Source organism: Sorex araneus, chromosome X (assembly GCF_027595985.1).
Source record: "Sorex araneus isolate mSorAra2 chromosome X, mSorAra2.pri, whole genome shotgun sequence".
Taxonomy (NCBI): Eukaryota; Metazoa; Chordata; class Mammalia; order Eulipotyphla; family Soricidae; genus Sorex; species Sorex araneus.
In genome coordinates this window covers 66,034,491-66,046,640 of record NC_073313.1, presented here as the reverse complement: position 1 = coordinate 66,046,640, position 12,150 = coordinate 66,034,491, and positions in this window count along the sequence as shown.

The window sequence follows — 12,150 nt, the reverse complement described above, 5'->3', positions numbered from 1 at the left end:
CTGTCCCATTTAGAGAGCCTGGCAAGCTACCCAGAGTACCCTGCATGCACCGCAGAGCCTGGCAAGCTACCCGTGGTGTATTCAACATGCCAAAAACAGTAACAACAAGTTACAATGGAGATGTTACTGGTTCCCACTTGAGCAAATGGATAAACGGGACGACAGTTATACAGTGCTACATTGGTTAACTTTGTAAATAATTTATGTGAATGTTTTATATCTTGAATATTAGTCCTCTATCTGTTGTGCTGTATGCAAATGTTTTCCCATTCAGTAGGATGCATTTTTAGTTTAGCCCAAAGTTCTTTCTGAGGAAAAACCTTTCTTTAATTTTTGTTATCTTTACCTCTGAAATCAAAACCTTGAAGGTAACTGCTATTCACATCTTGAAGAGCTTTTACCTTCTTTCCTCAATTTGTTTCATGGATTCTTCTCTAATCTTAATATCCTTAATCTACTCAAGCAAGTTAACATTTGTAAATGATATGAGATCCAGTTCCAGTTTCATTATTTAAAATGTAGCTATCCAGTCTTCTCAGAATCATCTGAAAAAACTTTCCTTGATCCACTTCATATAATCTGCTCCTTTGTAATAGACTAACTGTCCATGAAATTGAGTGTTAATCTCTGGAAATCAATGTAAGAAACTTTACATTGATGTTCATCAGGAATATCATTCTCCAATTTTCTCTTTTAGTGATATCTCTGACTCCTTCTGGTCTGAGGGTAATGGTGTTTTCAAAGAAACTGTTAGAAAAGAACCTTGATTATTCAGTGGTTTGTAATATATTGAGAAACATGACTAAGACTTCAAAGTTTTGATAGAACTTGCTAGTGAACCCATCTGGATAAGACTCTTGTTCCTAGGGAGATTTTTTTTTAAATTCCTGCTTCAATTACCTTTCTTGAAACTGTTCTGTTGATGTTATATACTTCCTCATGAACTTTGGGAGGCTATATAATTCTAAAACTTGATCCATTTATTCCAGGTTCTCCAGCTTAGATGTGCAGAGTTGTTCAAAGTTGACCACTATAATCCTTTGTATTGTTGACTTATCTAATATAATTTTTTCTCCTTAATTTCTGATCTGATCTGGTCTGAACTGGAGCAATAGCACAGCAGGTAGGGTATTTGCCTTGCATGCGGCCGACCCAGGTTTGATTCCTCTATTCCTTTTGGAGAACCCGGCAAGCTACCTGTGGCATATTCGATATGCCAAAAACAGTAACAACAAGTCTCACAATGGACGTCTCCATTGTTACTGGTGCCTGCTTGAGAAAATCGATGAATAATGGGATGACAGTGCTCAGTGATCTCCACGGTGCTCAATTTCTGATCTGATTTATCTGAGATTCGCTGTTTTTTATTTTTGAATCAAGCTAAAGGCAATCTAGACTATTCTTAAAACAAAATGGTCTATTCCTAAGATAAAACAAAACAAACAAACAAAGATCCTGGGTTCATTGACCCATTTTATTACCTTAGATTGTACATCATTGATTTTTGCCCTGATTTTTATTATCTCCTCTTTTTCCTATTTGCTTTAGTATTTATTTATTGTTATGTTATAGTTCCTCAGGCTGTAAGGTTGGTTTATTTTTGGAGTTTTTACTTCTTTTCTGATAAAAACCTGTGTTACTATGACGTTTCCTCTTAGCACTGCCTTTTCTGTGCCTTATAGGTTCTAATAAATTTTGTTTTCAAACTCGTGATTTCAAGAAATATTTTTATTTCTTTTTTCCTTAATTCAATTATTATTAATTAATATTTTGTTAGTTTTCCAAATATTAAAGCTTTTACCACTTTCTGTTTTTGTGATTCATTTCTACCTTAATGGCACTATGGTCTGAAAAGATATTTTATATTATTTTTATTTTCATAATATTATAGATATATGAACTGGAGCGATAGCAGAGCAGGTAGGGTATTTACCTTGCATGCTGCCAACCCAGGTTCCATTCCATTCCATTCCTTCGTCCCTCTCGGAGTGCCTGGCAAGCTACCGAGAATATCCTGACTGGCAAGCTACCTACCTGTGGCATATATGATATTCCTTCCTTCCTTCCTTCCTTCCTTCCTTCCTTCCTTCCTTCCTTCCTTCCTTCCTTCCTTCCTTCCTTCCTTCCTTCCTTCCTTCCTTCCTTCCTTCCTTCCTTCCTTCCTTCCTTCCTACTTTCCTTCCCTCCTTCCTTCCCTCCTTGCTTCCCTCCTTCTTTCCCTCCTTCCTTCCCTTCCTTCCTTCCTTCCTTCCTTCCTTCCTTCCTTCCTTCCTTCCTTCCTTCCTTCCTTCCTTCCTTCCTTCCTTCCTTCCTTCCTTCTGTGATTACTATGATTCTTATATTTTTTCTATTCTATTTTTTCTTCCATATTGATAAAGCTGTATACCATACCTTTAAGGTTTCTTTCTTTCTTTCTAAACCATTTCTTGTGCTTCGCTATCTGAAAATTGGGACTCCAATTGATTGCTAATTTTATTGGATTGTCAAATTTTGTCAGTGTATGTGGGCAACTCAATATCCTAGGGATCCTGCTGGCCCAAGCAGGCATAAGTGTAGGGACAAGACTTTGTCAATGGCAATACATGGGGTTAGATTGTGGCCCAGGGGAACTAATCTTTTGGCTCCTGTTGGCTCAGAGAGGCATAGGCCCCATGGATATGCCTGTCAGCAGCTGTGCCAAGTCTGGAAAGTCTTAAATAATGGACATCATCAGGGACAAAAGATTCGAAAACAAGGAAATTGGCAGTTTGGAGTTTCTATGTTTGCTTACATATGGGTCTATGTTTTGTGATTGAGCAGTCTGAGACATAAATTGCAGCAGTAATTTCACAAGATTAGTTAGGCAACACAAAGAGATGATAAGCTGATAGTCAGAATTTGGAGCTTAGGATGCATGCTGGTTACAGCTAGGTTTTAAAATTGTCTGAGGACTGACAAATCACAATCCCCAGTGTACCTCATTACACAAGATGGAGTATATCATCTTTTCTCACATGCAAATCTCTCCTACATCCCAGGTTTTTGAGGATTCTTTTGCAAAAAATAGCTTTCAACTATATTTTTCTATTATCATTCATGGTTCTTACATTAAATTTGTTGTTTACCACCTCTTCAGGGTAAATAATATTATATACTTATTATTCTTATGTTTGAATTCTATTCTTAAGAACTAGTGAATACAAGATTTTTTCTCATAACTCTTAATAGAAATATACTAAATCTTAATTTTAGGGAAGGCATTGCTTAAATGATCATGTTAATATGTCAAACTGGCTAAGTGTGGATTGTACTAAAATAGTAATGTGGACTTATTGCTTGTGATATTAATACACTGATGATTGCTATTGATATGAATGTGACAGTCTATATTACCTTCCTGAGTCATATAACCTTATTAATAGAGATGTTTCAAAAGAGAAAACCTGTTTTCCATAAAAAGGGAAATAACCAGCTTGTTAATTAAGTGCAATATATGTAGTAGAAAATTCTGTCAGCAGGATATGTTATAATGATGAGATTGAATATGTTTGAATATGTTTCCCTGTAAGTATAAATCAGAGATGTTAGACATCTAGGACTTGATTCATATAAATACATCTTGGTCAATAAATGTATGAAGATGTGAACAACATAAGAAATAAGAAATTTTATACTTTAATACATATGTGACCATTAAAGTAAAAGAAGAAAAATAGTAGACTAAGTAAAAAAGAGGAATTGGCCACGATAAGCGACATGTGCCATTCCAGGGTTGTCTAGGTTACAGCCCAACTTCATGAACAATACATCATAATGAAAAAGCTATGACCTGGTGATTAGTATTGTGGAGCAAAGTCAATTGTGTTTCCTTTGAGCTTTCTGCACAGGCTGAAATAGACCAAAATTTTAGTTAAATTGTTTTCCTCTCTAATATGATCTTCCTTTAATTTCTGTTCACAACTTCATGCATGGAAAACAAAGTAGACTATGACACTATAGAACTATTGCTAATAATTATTGTAACCAGCTGGATTCTTTTATTTCTGTGTTTATTGATCTACTTTGTGAAATTCTGTTATACCCTCTTATTTCCCTAAAACCTTCCTATCATCTTTCATAAAAGATAATGTGACCATATGGAAGACATCAAACGTCAACAACATTGGATCGAATATTTCCAAGGAGCTGAACATATAGGTGAGTAGACTGAGTACCTATTTGTATGTATTCATTTAATCTGTGATGCTGGCAATAACACTCAGGGTCTCACACTTGCAAGACAAGTGCTCTACTGCTTAGCTCCGTTCCTGGTTTTCTATTTGTTTGTTATTTAAAATTCAAGTATATAAGGAAGAAAATGGACTGGGTACATCCATGTGGGAAGCATCCAGTAATGAAAGGTTTGCATTATGATCACCTAGAAAATTTAAGAGATATATCTGATCCCTTTACCAGTAATTCCACTTTTAGGGAAAGTTGAAAACCTGAAGGGATTTTAGTGTTCTAGGGACTGAGAAGGCTAACAGACATATTTTATAATATTTGGAGTTTTACCACTAAGCACCCAAAGATAAGAAAATTTTGGACCAACTCTATTCATGATGAGACTGGATAATTAAGGGAAAATTTTTGTTGATTATCCCCTGGAATAGTTGTTTAAAAGAATAGTAACTATTAGACAATATTGAATAAAATTAGTCCTTTATATTAGTCACATTTTTTTAAAATTTGAGAATCTGTTTTTAAAACTAGTGCATCTAATTTTCTGTTTCAGCAGAACTATGGAACCTAAATCAAAGCACCTGACCATAAAAACATACACTTGGACCAATTTACTGACTGTTAATTTGTTTAAATATTGTGTTTAAGGATTTCAAAAAATAATTGCCATGTGGGAATAAACTGACATTTCAATAAATCTACTTAATTAGAAACATAAAATTATCTATAATGAATATTTTTAATTTCAAAGCATGGTTATTAGAATATATTTAAATGCTCTGTACTGAAAATGCTTAGATTCTCTGTCCAAGGAGTTAAAAGGCTATATTTTCTCTTAGTTTGAAAGTAAATGATGATTCTAGAGTATGTGTAATAAAAAAGTAAAATCAGGGTGATAAAAAAGCAATGTTATTAAAAATAACTTATTTAAAACACTATTCTTTGTATTCAAGTTATATGTAGGGATTAACTGTGTTAGAAAGACTGATATTTCTGAATTTAAATCTATGTTTCTAACTACCTACTTGATATTTTTATTTGAATATCTGCTAACAACATCAATTTGACATGTTCTAACCAAGTTCTTTTTTAATTTTTTTAAATTTTTAATTTTTTTAAATTTTATTGAATCACTGTGAGAGAGTTACAAGCTTTCATGTTTGGGTTACAATCTCATAATGATCAAACACCCATCCTTCCACCAGTGCACATTCCCCACGACCAATATCCCGAGTATACCCTTCCCCTGCCTCCATGGCACACAATATTCCCCATACTCTCTCCCTACTTTTGGGCATTATGACTTTCAAGACAGACCCTGAGAGGTCATGTTTGGTCCTTTATCTACTTTTGGCTAATATCTCACATCCTAACTGATTCTTCCAGCCATCATTTTCTTAGTGATCCCTACTCTAGTCCATCTGTCTGCTCCCCTCCACTCATGAAGCAGGCTTCCAGCTATGGGGCAATACCCCTGGCCCTTCTATCTACTGTCCTTGGGTGTCAGCCTCATGTGATGATATTCTATAGTCCACAAATGAGTGCAGTCCCTCTATGTCTGTCCCTCTCTTTCTGACTCATTTCACTTAACATGATACTCTCTATGTTTATCCATTTATAAGCAAATTTCTTGACTTCATCTCTCCTAACAGCTGCATAGTATTCCATTGTGTAGATGTACCAAAGTTTCTTTAACCAGTCATCTGTTCTAGGGCACTTGGGTTGTTTCCAGATTTTGGCTATTGTGAACAGTGCTGCAATGAATATATAGGTATAGATGTATTTATACTGTGCTTTTTTGCATGCTTGGGATATATTACCAGAAGTGGTATTGCAGGGTCATATGGAAGCTCAATTTCTAGTTTTTGAAGGACTGTCCTTACTGTTTTCCAGAAAGGCTGGACCAGTCAGCATTCCCACTAACAGTGAAAGAGCGTCCCTTTCCCCCTACATCCATGCGAGCACTGGTTTCTTTTGTTCTTTTGAAAGTGTGCCAGTATCTGTGGTGTGAGATATCTCATCGTTGTTTTGATTTGCATCTCCCTGATGACTAGAGATGTGAAGCATTTTTTCATGTGTCTTTTGGCCATTTGTACTTCTTTTTGAGGAAACTTCTGTTCATTTCTTCTCATTTTTTGATGGGGTTGAAGGTTTTTTTCTTATACAATTCTATTAATGTCTTGTATATCCTGGATATTAATCCCTTATCAGATGGGTGTTGGGTAAATATTATTTCTCATTCTGTGTGTTCTTTCTTTATTTTGGTCACTGTCCCTTTTGAAGTGTAGAAGCTTCTTAGTTTGATGTAGTCCCATTTGTTTATGTTTGCTTCTACTTGCATGGTCAGTGCTGTTTCATTCTTAAAGATGCTTTTAGCTTCAATGGCATAGAGAGTTCTGCCTACATTTTCTTCTATGAACCTTATACATTTATGTCTGATATGGAGGTTTTTTAATCCCCTTTGATCTGACTTTTGTGCCTGGCATTAGACAGAGGTCAGAGTTCATTTATTTTGCAGGTAGCTATCCAGTTTCCCCAACACCACTTGTTAAAGAGGCTTTCCTTGTTCCACTTTGCATTTTTTGCTCCTTTGTCAATGATTAAGTTGCCATATACTTGGGGGTCTGTGACAGGATATTCAACTCTGTTCTGGTCTGCAGGTGTGTTTTCTAGCCAAATACCATGCTGTTTTTATTGCTACTGCTTTGTAGTAGAGTTTGAAGTTGGGGAAGCTGACAACATCCATCTTCTTTTTTCCAAGTATTGTTTTAGCTATTCGTTGGGGTTTTTTGTTCCATATAAGTTTCAGGAGTGTTTTGTCTATTTCTTTGAAAAAATGTCATGGGTATCCTGATAGGGACCACAATAAATTTGTATAGTGCTTTGGGCAGTATTGTCATTTTGAAAAGTTTAATTCTCCCAATCCATGATCAGGGGTTCTGCCTCCATTTCCTAGTGTCTTCTTTTATTTCTTGTAGTGGTGTTTTGCAATTTTCCTTGTATAGGTCCTTCACCTCTTTGGTTAAGCTGTTTCCAAGGTACTTGATTTTGTGAGATACTATTGTTAATGGGATTGTTTTTTTAATGCCTTTTTCTTCTCTTTCATTATTCGTATATAAGAAAGCCATGGACTTTTGGGTATTGATTTTGTAGCCTGCCACTTTACAATATTGACCTATTGTTTCTAGGAGCTTTTCTGTAGAGTCTTTAGGGTTTTCAAGTATAGTATCATATTGTTTGCAAATAGTGATAACTTGACCTCTTCCTTTTCTATCTGTATGCCCTTGATATCTTTTTCTTGTCTAACTGCTATGGCCAGGACTTCCAGTACTATATTGAATAGGAGTGGTGAAAGCAGGCAACCTTGCCTTGAGCCCAATCTTAGAGGGAAGGCTTTTAGTTTTTCCCCATTGAGAATGACACTTGCTGTGGGCTTTTGGTAGATGGCTTTGACTATCTTGAGAAAGTTCCTTCGATGCCCATTCTGCTGAGAGTTTTCATCATAAACAGGTGCTGAATCTTGTCAAATGCTTTCTCTGCATCTATTGATATGATTATATGGTTTTTATTATTTCTTTTGTTAATATGATGAGTTATGTTGATTGACTTGTGAATGTTAAACCATCCTTGCATCCCTGAGATGAATCCTACTTGGTCATGGTGTATGATCTTTTTGATGAGTCGTTGGATTCTATTTGCTAATATTTCGTTGAGTATCTTTGTGTCTGTGTTCATCAGGGATATAGGTCTGTAATTCTCTTTCTCTGTGGTATCTTTGTCTGCTTTTGGTATCAGGGAGATATTTGCTTCATAGAAACTGCCAAACCATGTTTTTTATGGCTTCTAATTTCCTGTCTCTGTACTCAGAGATTGTTCCTAGTGGTCCTCGGGAGTAATTTAGGTGGTGCAAAGGAGTGAACTCAGGTCAGCTGTAGTCAGGTAAGGACCCTATCCAGTCCAGCCACTTGTAGCATTTATTTCTATGAGTCTCCTCTAAAGGGAAAAAAATGGTTGCTTGGAACGAGAAATCATGTCTAACAGTAAAGGCAAAAGCACTGTGGCATGGTTTTAATCCATATATCATCAGCAAGAAACACTAACCTATAGTGTTAGTGTTTCTAACCCAGAGGGTAGAAGGGGCCCTCTGGGAGACTGTTCCCCTAACCCTAAAAGCCAAAGGTTGGAATTGAGGCAGACAGATAGATAGAATAGGGCCTGTGGTGATGGGAATTCTGAAAAGTAATAAATCCAATAGCCCTAGAGTTGCAAGAATTAAGTCCTAAGCCTGATAAGATCTTCCTGGCATAGACCCAGAGAAGGCTGGACTCTGCTCCAGGAACTAAAGGACAGGAAAGGAATTTCAAAGACCATCACCATACCATGGACCACACCCAACTCGATGCCCTTGGCAACCACCCTAGCAACGGACTTTTATCTAGCTAGAAAGTCACATGTGTGGGTAGGCTGGAGAAACCCTATAAAAGCCACCTTGAACACAGGAGGTGCACTCATATGTTGCCCCAGCCCATGTGCTGCTTGTGCCCACGCGGCACCCAAGCACATGTGGCACCTGCATTTCCCCTCTGAACATGTGTATTTTCATGTTCTCATATCTAATTCTGGGATGTGTGTAGGGGCTCTCTCTTTCTCTGGAGAAGGCAGTGTTCTTCCTTGAATGCATTACTCTCTCTCATTCTCTCTCCCTCCTTCCACTTCCTTAGCCTCCAAATAAAATGTGTTTTACTTCACTGCTGAAACTCCTTTCTGCAACCTGGAAACCCCCTGGTAAGGCCTGGGACTGACTTTCCAGACTTTCTTGGTATAAACCTTCCCAGTTGGTCCAGGGGTGACACAGGTGGATCAGGAGAAAGTGACCATCTAACAAACAACTTTAAAAACCTTGGAACAGCCCCCCAGGCAAAATAACTTAGGTCTTAGGGTATAAGGGGCTGCAAACTTATGCTCAGTACACTAACACAGTTTAGGGTCTTTAACATATAGACGACATAGGCAAAATTAGAACAGGAAATGGTCATTGATCTTACTCAATAAGGGTGTTTGCTGATTAGTTATTCGAAATATCCCAGTCTCTGCTCTTATTGTACCTATTGAATGCTGCTGTGTTCACTAAGTGCCCTCAATGTCTCTGTCAACTTAAACAATGATTCACCCCTGGGGAAGCCAGGGTGGGGGTGTGATAATGTGTTGAACCAATGGCCAGCCTGTGAGCTCACTGCTCAGGGGACCTTGAAGCTTGGGGCGTTCTTGTGTGTGTTTATCTCCTTTGCTTAGTTCTGTCCTGCTGTAGAACCAGTTTGGTAGGATTCTGGAAAGGTCTGCAAGTTGCTTTTTGTTCTACAAGCCAATAGATACCGCTTAAGGCAAGCTCCCCTTACCTGTAGGTCAGACACTCTCTCTTAGCAGACACTGGCCCAAGGGTGGACATGATAGTTCTGAATGAGTTATCAAAGGATAGAAAATGGGTAGAAGCCCAACTATTGGTAAATAGAGTGCATTTACCATAGAAATATGCCTACAGCCAGCAAATAAATTATTCTACTTCCTCCTAAAATGGAAAAAGTATTCTAGGGCCACTTGGTACAGGTTGTTCTCTAGCTGCCCACACTGGGCAGGAAAAAAGAAAAGTAAAAAATAACAGCTACCAACTTTTATTTCTGTTGACTCTCTTTGTCTTTACAATGATCTCCCTGGGTATTTGGAGATTGGTTTTTTTTTGGTTTTTCATCCCAAGAACCTGTTCCTCCCCCAGCAAGAACCCCCTTATCCTTGGCCATATTCCTCAGTCCCCTACTGCGTTTCTTTGCTCAGGATATTCTCCTAGACTGAAAAAAATCCTCATAACCTATGTAGTGTTCATGTACTTACTCTTAGAAACACTGTAAGAAACACAATTTACAAATTCAGTGTCAGCTTCCCTATGACAACTTCAGCCCTCAGTTCAAGATATCTTGATATCTTTCTCTCTGAAACCTTATGCATTTCTTTACTTGACTACTTAAAACTCTTTCCACTATCATCACTTTGGTCCGAATCACCACCATCTTTCCTGCAAATTATTGTAGTTATTTTCTATATATTTGGAGAGGACAATTTACCCTCTTCTGTGGATTTTTCTGTGGCTGGTTGAATAACAAAATTGCATAAGACAGCTTAGCAGGATAAAAAATTTAATTACACACTGGAAAACTTTCAAAATGGAATAGACCTTCAATGGAATCATTCATGGAATTCAGTTGCCCACTCAGACTTAATATTCAACTTAAGTATTGTTTCAACCTCTTCTAAAAGTGTGATTTAGGAGTGAGGAAGTACAGAAATCACTCCACACAGTGCTCTAGACCTTTGTATCAATTTTACTAACCTAAAACCAAATAATGTGGATTCCACAGATGACCAGTGAGGTCACCTGCATGATAAAACCATTTACTCTGCACCACACTTCAATGAAATCCTCAAGATGATGATTTTTCCTGAAATCATTATTCTTTTGCAAACAACCTTGTCTGACTCTTGGCATATATAAACTTTTCATTTTTTCTCTTGTATTACTCCTTACAGACCCCATGAGTTGCCAAATTTGAAGCAGCCTAATTCATAAATCACTGAATAGTCATTTTTAAAATGTCAATTACATCTCCAAATTTTGTCAAATGTATTTTAATAGTTCCTAAGGGTCTCTACATAGATTATGAGAATTTCATTTTGAGTCTGGGAGAAGACTTTATAAAAAAATTCTTTTATTGTTTGAGGGCCACACCAAGTAATTCTCAGGACTTACTCAAGATAATTTAGAGACTTTTAGGTCGTGTTGTAGACTGGCATTCCTGAGAATGAACTGGGAAGTCATAAGGGAGTTTTAAATGAAGTTAAATGATGTGATTAACATCTTGTGATGAGACTGGACTAAATTGGAGGGACCAAGGACATGTAAGACCATTTAAGAATGAAGTTTCTGAGAATAGGTCTCCCCCTGTCCCACGAATTGGTCCTGGTGGTGCTTGAGGGTCCACATGGGTTGCTGGGGATTGAACCCCGGTCAGCCACTTGCCCTGCAAGGACCTGCTGTACTATCACTCTAGCCCCAGGTATAAATTCTGAACTAAGGAATAGTATAGGGGAACCCAGGGAAAGAGGGGGATGACTCACATGAGGAGAGGCTGATGCAGTGCTAGATGACCTGGGACCAACACAATAGGCCACTGGGCTGAGCACATGTGCACGCCACAAACCTGGTTCCAATCTCCTGCACCGCACAGTCTCCATGCACTGTATACCGGAAGGAGCCTTTGACCACACATGCCTATGGCCCCCAAACAAATTACCAGATGCTCAGTATGTTTTCTCTGCCACATAGAAAGGCTCTTCTGACACATAGGTCATTTCTGTCAGAACCACTTATCGGAATACTTCCGGTCTCCATTCTTATGGGTCACTGAAGTAAAGGCGTCTCCAGAATATCAGGGCCTCAAGAGACCTCAGCGCAAATAAGTGTCAGAGAAGTGACAGAGGAAGGCCTGTTTACAGAAACTCCACTCTTTAATAGTCTCACATGTCCTTGGACCCTCCAGTTTAGTTCAGTCTCATCACAGGATGTTAATCACTTCATTGAACTGAGTTTAAAACCCCCTTATGACTTCCTAGTTCAATCACAGTAAAGACCAGTCTTGAACATGATCTAAAAGTCTCCACGTTACCTGACCCAATTTCCTGCCTTACCTCCATGAAGTCATAGACTATGACAATCCTGCTTCTTTACAGATCAATCACATTGATCCATGTCTTTAAAAAATACCCATCTTTGTATAAAAACAGCCATGGGTTATTGTATAGGGACTGTATTGAATCTATGTGAAGCTATGGGGAAGACTGTCACCTTTACAATATTGATCCTAATATTCGTCTTTCCAATTCATGAACAGAGGATATGTT